Here is an 8,262-nt window from a genome sequence, read left to right as displayed (position 1 = left end):
CAAATTGAGACATGGAGTCTGAGAGTGACACGGGCTGCTGGAGTCCACACCCTGTTGACCAAATCCACACCTTCGGTGGCCAGCTCCGTTTTGGTTTTCAAACTTTAAGCTCCCTTGTATCCCCAAAATATATGAATGAAAACAAATCAATTTATTTTTCATTTTAGTTATTTATTTGAGACAGAGTCTTGCTCTGTCGCCCAGGCTGGAGTGGGTTGTTGTGATCTCGTCTCATTGCAACTTCCATCTCCTGGGTTTAAGCGATTCTCCTGCCTCAGCCTCCTGAGTAGCTGAGATTACAGGCACGCACCACCTTGCCCGGCTAATTTTTGTACTTTAGTAGAGAGACGGTTTTGCAATGTTGGCCAGGCTTGTCTGGAACTCCTGACCTCAAGTAATTCTCCTGCCTCAGCCTCCCAAAGTGCTGGGATTACAGGCGTGAGCCACCACACCCGGCCCAAGTCAACGTATTTATAAAATGTGAATTGTTTGCACACCTTTTTCAAGCACTGGAAAAGGAAAAAAAAGAAAAGAAATAGGTCCATGAATGAGGTAAGCAGCGTTGGACCCAAATACTTGGATGCCTTCTCAACAATTTCTTCTAAATGGCTTCCCGAAATTAGCTCTGCCCGACCTATCTTTCTTGGGGGGTGGGGAAGCGATTACTTTTTAAAAGCCACGTTAAAGTGTGTGTTCTATATCACGATGGCAGTTAAGGGACGGGAGGCGTCTACAGCTGACCTGGGGAAGTTTTAATCATTGAACTATGCACAAGTGGGGCCGGGGCGGGAAGCGGCAGCAAAATGAGGCACCTTCTGCGGAACCTAGCCAGCCTGCAGGCGTTCCTGATCTGAGGAAAACACTTTAATTAATATGTAAAACAGCAGTGGGGAGAAAAGCAAGGTTAATTTCCAAACCACATCACTACCAGCGGTATTTGGGTTATGAAACCTTGGGAAACTTCTAGGAGATCCTGTTTGAAGGCACAGAGGTGCTTTTGTGTGTGAGCAGCTTCCGAGATGCTCAAAAGCTCTTTTATCTGCCCCCTGCAGTGGTATTGCTCTTTCTGTGCTTAAAAACACTGCCTTTGACTGGCAGGCTTTTGTTTTTAATTTGCAGTGCACCCTCCATTTTTGTTTGGAACTTGCCTGAAAGCAGCGTTTAGGAGAGAAAGAGCTGTTTGATTTCCTTTGTTGCGGCTTTCTTAGCTGCTGGCTACCTTTGGAATGTGTGACACAGGCCGTCTCTCCTGGTTAGGAAAATGTTCTGTACTTGCCTGGGGTGAGACTGTAGCTCGTTTCCTGGGTTGAGGTCTAAATTCCTGAGCGGAGTTAAGTGTATCAAATAGTGGCTGTGCCAAGGATCAGTGTCTGGTGGAGACAGTGGATTTTCCAAGGTCACGGAAGTGAAGAAACAGCTGACAAGTCTTTCCCTAGCTTGAGCAGAAGCAGGTCCATTCAGCGCGTGAACAATTAACTCAATTAGTGAATGTGCAGCTTTCTAAAGACGCGTCCACTGTGAGTGCGTGTGCCCGCGTTTCCTGCCTCCCTCTCCTCACAGACACCTCAAAAGCAACATATCTGAAAAGTCCTCTTAGCTACCCTGTCTAGGAGAAGTCAGAGGCTTGAGGACGATACTGTGTTCCTCCCACCGCTTGATATCCCACCAGCACCCACTCCTGGCCATTAGACACTCAAGCATCTTTCAAGTAGGGAGATGACTTTTTTGGGGGTCACAGACTCCTTTGAGAATTAAAGTTTACCCCAGGAGGAAAATAATATCTACACATACCAAGATCAGCACACACTTTCAGGGGTTTTCCCATACCTACTCTAAGCCCAATTAGGATTTCTGTACTAAAATCAATCCCTCTGTCCCATTTCCTCTGCAACGGCCGTATGTGCAGCCCCACGCATTACTTACATCTAGTCTGGAGGGTTAACTTTGACTTCCCAGCTTCTGGCACAATTTCCTTCTCCATCGCAGGCCGGAGTGGTCTCCACATTCCCCAAGGGCTCACCCATGGCCTTTAGAAGAAAGTCCAAGCACTAGCTTGGCACTCAAAGTCTAAGGAATTCTTCATCCCGTGCTCCAGGCACATGAAATGCCTGTGTTTTCATGAGCAAACGTTTCTCCTGTGGCCTTCCAGTTTCTCCCAGTACATCCTGTGGACTATCGTGGAGGATTTGCATTGCAGTGTGTGCCTCTCAGGTCCATGTTGGAGTGCCCTGCGTCCGCCTCCCTCTGCGCGGTCCACTCAGCTGGGTGGCATCACTGGTGACTGGGCTTCTGCCTCCTTCCTTTCACTGGGAGACTCCTCAGTCAGAGTCTGGGTCTTCATCTCTAAACCCCCCGGGGCAGCAGCAGTCCCTGATTTGGACATAGGAGATTAGGACTGCAGCTTGTAGGGAGGTGGTGATCCACGGAGGGGCTTCTTCTGAAGCTGACTTTTGTAGCAAGCACAGTGTTCCAACTTACATTAAATACACGTGGGGTGGCTTGATATGACGATGGAGAAGATCCCACATTGCACAAGGTGGGAGCTGAAGCCCCAGTCCTCGCCCTGCATCTGTAGTGCACAGCCACATGTATGTAATATCTAGTATGTAACAGGTGCTTGTTGAATATTTGTTGGATGAATAGATGAGTGACCCTAGAAAAACACAATGCAGACCTATGGGTAGAAGAAGAAAAGAACCTGGAGTTTCTTGGAAGTTAGGGGTTCCAGCCCACCTCTGTCCACAGCCATGTGATCTCTCTCTCTCTCTCCCACACACATACACACACCACACACACACACCCCTACACCTGCACCCATGAGCCTCCCCACTTTGTCAGGGATCATGATTCACAGGTTATGCCACATCTCCTAACTCTTCCATTTCTTTGCACTCGCTTTTTCACTCCATTTATAGGCACACAGCAACCCCGTCCCCTGCAACGACCCCTGCTCCAGGCCTCACATAAACCACCTGCTATCTGCACTCGGCAGCCCTGGTCCAAAGGCAAACACAGTCCTGGTCGCCCCACCTGAGGCAATTGCTCCTAGCATCTCTTATTCACTCTCCAGCTTTTGCTTGGCTCCACCCTCTGCTGAAACGGCTAACCCTCTTGCCTGGCAGAGTCGAGGAACTTTTTGAGTCCAGGGCCTTCAACCTTGTGTCTTCAGGAGCCTCTGCAAAGCTGGGTGCCATGTAGGTGGGCTCTCTCCTTCCACTCCCTGTCGTCTTCATTCTCTAGCCCTCCGCATCACCCTTCTGGGCCATTCTTTCTCAGCTCACTTAGCGAATGTAAGGAAGTGTTTCATTTTCAGTCTTTCAAATCTTTCTTCAAATACTTCGTATTCAATCATTTCCTTTTCTTGGATAGAGTTTTGTGTTTTAAGTACAGTGTTATCCAATGGCTAGATCCACACCTCTAGCCAGCTCACTCCTCTGTGGCCCAGACTCTCTTTGCCAACTGTTTAACTCTCGTGTATAAATGACAGGCAGCTGCATATGTCCATATGTCCAGCTGTCTGTTCTGCAGTGGGTCACTTATGGGATCAGATTGTACATCTGCCTGTTTCACTCCAGATTGCCTCTTTCTTGCAAGCATCCAGGGGGGTGTCTTGCCTCACATACAAACAAACACAGAACAAAACTAAAAACCTCAAAGGAATTTCTGTGTTGAAGAGATTTTAAAGGTAAAATATTTAAGTTTACTTGTGATTAAAAAATAATTGTAAATTTTTATTTAAAAACCCTCAAAATTATCTTGCTGTATTTTTCTTTTATTATAATCAAAGTTTAGGCAAGAAAAGGGGTATCTATTGGCTCATGAAGTTAACAGTTCCCTGGATTGACCTAGAACAGTGCTTTTCAAATTAAGCATCAGGCCCATCTAGAGAGCTTGGGAACAGATCTCACTGAGTCAGCTCCATCTTCCAGAGTTTGTAATGCGGTGAGTCTGGGAGCTGGGGGTGAGAATTCGCATTTCCAGCAAGGCCATGAGGCTGCTGCTGCTGCTTTGGGGGCCCACTTTGAGAACTCATAGCATCAGGCACCACAGGACCCAGATGGTCAATGATATCTGGAGAATCAAGTCTCCCTTTCCCCAGTGACACAGAAAGTTCCTGGCACTCCCAGGCTAACATCCTCTCTGGAGTTGGTAATTTCCAAAAGAGATCTTTCCAACTTCCATAAAAACTTCAAAAATATGACTCTGGCGCTACATGAGCTACCTGCTTACCCCTGGGCCAATCACTGATGTTCCCTGTGGGGTAACCTGATTCTCTGGCCTGGGTCACATGACTCGCCTTGTGGTGGGCAGGCTCTCTTCGTGACTGACAGCTCTCCTGCCCGCCCCACATTCAGAATCCTATCTAAAGCAAGGAATGTAGGGCAAACAGAGTGTTTTTTAAGTATATTTCAATCTCTATATCTATCTACCTGCCTACCTACTTGTCTGCCTACCCACCTATTGATCTAGGCCAGTTACTTAATCTCTCTGAACCTCATGTTTTATTTATCCAGATAAGTGATTCCATAATACTTACCTTTCAGGCCATTGTGCAGATTAGAAATATCACCTGCTTCAAACAGCCAGCATATTGCCTACCGCATCAACTATGTAGAATAAATGATAGCTAGATATGAAGAGGAAATTGCTTCATCCTTGACCCTGTCCCCCCCAGTAAAGGTGGTTCATTAGGTGTCTGGCACCAGATAGGGTGGGGCCAGATTGAGGATGCTCACCCTGTCACCTTTCCCCACTCATCTCTAACTCCTTGACCAGTGACTATGACCTCTCCATGCACTCATGTGAATATGGAGGTTTTCCATTGGAAAATGAGGCATATATTACAGAAACACCCATCACATATCTGCATCCCTTTGGTGAGAGGTGCAGGGGCACGTGGAGTACTCCTTTCTGCTGCTAAGTTCATTTTTGTGTGGCTTTCACTGTTTGTTCCCTGTTGAAGCCTTCTCCAAGTTTCGGGTGTTCACAAGTCTCCAATGGCTCTGTGAGATTAGAACTTCCTTCCTCTTTCAGCTGATAATTACAGCTTTATGGTTCTCCCTTGTAGGTCTTTCCTTGAGCTCCAAGACAGAGTGTTCCTGCAGTGGAGCTTCTATTCGGATAATTAGGGCACTCAGTTGTATTGGAGGAGGGTTGAATTAACTACCTCTATCTCCTGTGCTACTTGGTTCTGGGCTTCTACACATCACAGCTACCTGGAGGATAATGATCATGATAATAACTATTATTTACTGAGCTGATGATGCCCTAGGCAAGATTCTTTTTCCGTTGAATTCTCCCAAAGCCTAGAAGGTAGCTATTCAATTTTACAGATGAGGAAACTAAGGCTGTGCGAGATAAATGCCTCCTCTAAAATCACACAGCAGTACAAAGCTTGGCAGGGCGGGGAGGCCAGCGGAGTTGCGACCCCAGCCCAGCCTGTGAATGCAGACTTTCTGTGTAAACTGCGCTGTTCTTGCAGCTCTCTTTGGACCTGGATTGAAGTTTTCCCATGAAGAACTGGGGAACATTAAATTGTTGATGTTTTTGTTGTTCTGAATTGGATTACATATAAATTCTCTTTTCCTCCAATATTCAGTGAGATTTTGGCAGTCAATGGAGACTCATTGCCTAATGGTTGCCATGGGTGATTTTCTCAAATCACTGCTCCGGGCCCAGGGCCATCAAGCAATTCACCATGCTGAAGAGATGCCTTTGTTAGTCCAAAGGCAACCTCAGGTAATCAACCGCTTGACCCACCTCTGATTTTAAGCACCAAATTAATTTTAGACGTTGCATAGAGAAAGGTCGATCCTCCTGTTTTCTCTGGGAGTGGCAAGTGAGCAGCTCAGCTGGAGTGCGGCAGGGTTCTGCCTGTGTCCCTGTCCTCACCCCATCTCTGCTTTCACTAAGCAAGAGCTGCATTTGGGGTTGGCCGGGGCTTTCTCACCTCTGGAGATTCCTGGTCCAGTGTCATTGGCAAGCACGTGACCTGAGAGAACCTGAAGATTGAAACACTGGAGTTCGAATTCTGAGAAGTCCTGTCATCATCTATCAGGGAACTTAGCAATACCACTTCTTTTCATAGCAGATATATTTATATGCTTGACTTACATTTTAATGGTTTATAAAAGCTAAAAGCAATCGCAGTTTGGGGGGCCCTACGTGGTTTTATGACTTCCTTGCAATTCTGTGATTGTCCCTTAACGAAGTAAACAAACCCAATGGGCAGATGAATGAATGCTCCCAACCTAATTAAATCTAACATTTGAGAATAAAATAATACTAAATATGTAACCTCATTTCCATTTGGAACCAACTAGAGCAGCTTTGAAATTTGGGGCTATTTGGAAAGCATTATAGATCACAAATAGATGGAACCATAATGGAAACACATTACCGCTCAAGAAGATTGAAAATAGCCCTCCCGTAAACCTAGTGTTGTATCTCTGTACTTGTGAGGGAAAAGACTCTACTTTGACCTGAGTGGGCTCTGTTGAATAATATTGAAAATGCACATCTGAATGAGGCTGCATTAGACTGTCCCGGGGGAGAACAAATCAGAAGTTATGTTGTTGATGCAAACCGTTTTGTCTGGCCACCTTTCTAACGTGCTTGTTTTTCAATTTTCCTCTTTTTCTGTCTTTTTTGGGAGGCTGGGGGGTGGGGTATTACCTAGGGAGAGGGGAAGCCAATCACCATTTGACTGTGTGTTGAATTTAAGGAAGCCTAGAGGTGAAAAGAGGAAACCTTATGATTGAATTTTGCCTACTAATGAAAGTTCATATAAATCAAGGCTCACATAGCTCTTATATGAATAAAATATTATACCTGGAGGCAGGAGGATGTGATCTATTTTACTATCTTCATTAACCTGCAAATTTGCTGTTCAAGGCTATGGCCACATATCACTGTGGAGAAAAGACATTCCCTTCTGCATTGCTGTTTTCTCAGGTCCACAACATGCTCTTTCTTTAGTATGACACATGTCTTTTTTCTGATAATCACTTGGCTTCACTTTTTGTAAGGTTTACAAAATTCATTAGGCATATTCAGGTTCAGAGGTTGGTGAAGTGCTTGAACCATATCTTTAGGTGATTACTATCCTGCATGCTGCATTTTGTAATTATGATGCTTTACTCAGTTATAGTCAGGTCAAACAAGTGACAATGATAAAGACCATTGTGGACGCAGCACAGTCACTGACTGGACCTACAAACACATTGGCAGGGCTGTGTTTGCCTTACAATCTGGGCTTTATAATTAAAGGAAACGTCAGTGCTTAAGCCCAGACCTTTGGTGGGGCAGTTATCATGAACTCTGGAAGATTCGATCCATTAAATATTTTGGTTTGTTCCAATCAAGCAGTGTTCATGACCTACTTTGACAGGTATTTGGGATGTGCAGTCAGGTGATTTTTCTTTTAAACTATCTTATCAACCAAGCAGATTCTTCCATGTGGCCGTCTGCTCAGTTTTGCAGCCCTCAGCTGTTCTTGGAGCTAGAAAAAAATTCTCCTGTGGAAAAATCAATGTACTTCTCTCAAGGAGATGGAGATTTAATGTTACAGGAATAGATGCAGTAGAAATAACTAAATTGATAACCCTTGTTATATCTCCATTTGATTGAGAGATCTTAGGGTAAATAAAATATGGCTCAATTTACAGTCAGATTACTTAGGTTGTTATTTTAATAACTAATTCAGTAATTTTAGAAAGTAGGAGAGTAAACTTATAGCATTTTTACACTAAAATAGATTTCAGACATCCTTCATGTAGGTAATGTCTTGTTGAGACTATTTTCCTGGTGTTTTTGAAACTGTGGTTCTGTTTGTAGTTTCGTAAGAGCTTTGAATTTGGCTCCATTTGGGGTTCAGCAAATTAGTGTAGTTTGTTCTGGTTTTTATTTGAGGTTCTGCTTGGGATGAGTCCCGGGAATGGATGCCATGTTTGTGAACAGGGCCCACTTTCATCTGAGCATGTCAATAACAGGAAAAGCCAGATTGGCAGCAAGCCCCCACCAGCACCCCCACCACATCTGCACTCATACGCACCCCTCCATGTTGGCTCCAGAGGTGAGAGCTGTTTTCTTTGTTCACCATTTTAGGGTGAGCCTAGTGAAAGGCAGGCAGGGTGTCCATCGGTGGGTACATATGGAGATCAAGATGCCTGACTTCCATTCCTACCCCAGCACACCTGCTGGCGGGATCCGGGCACACAGCCCTCAGCACTGTGTTTGACCTTGAACCAGTGAGGGGTCTCA

The 8,262-nt window shown here is 45.1% G+C and overlaps 1 long non-coding RNA gene across 1 annotated transcript; it reads right to left on the bottom strand.

Annotated features, from left to right (window-relative positions):
- Positions 1–432: 432 nt before the first annotated feature.
- Positions 433–2,195, bottom strand: LOC109029389 (uncharacterized). The gene is made up of 3 exons (XR_002008447.3): positions 1,924–2,195; positions 1,277–1,436; positions 433–509 (listed from the first exon to the last, which is right to left on the bottom strand). It is a non-coding gene; the product is annotated as an uncharacterized lncRNA (long non-coding RNA).
- Positions 2,196–8,262: the final 6,067 nt, after the last annotated feature.

Source organism: Gorilla gorilla, chromosome 14 (genome assembly GCF_029281585.2).
Source record: "Gorilla gorilla gorilla isolate KB3781 chromosome 14, NHGRI_mGorGor1-v2.1_pri, whole genome shotgun sequence".
Taxonomy (NCBI): domain Eukaryota; kingdom Metazoa; phylum Chordata; class Mammalia; order Primates; family Hominidae; genus Gorilla; species Gorilla gorilla.
This window is presented reverse-complemented; position numbering and strand designations above follow the sequence as displayed.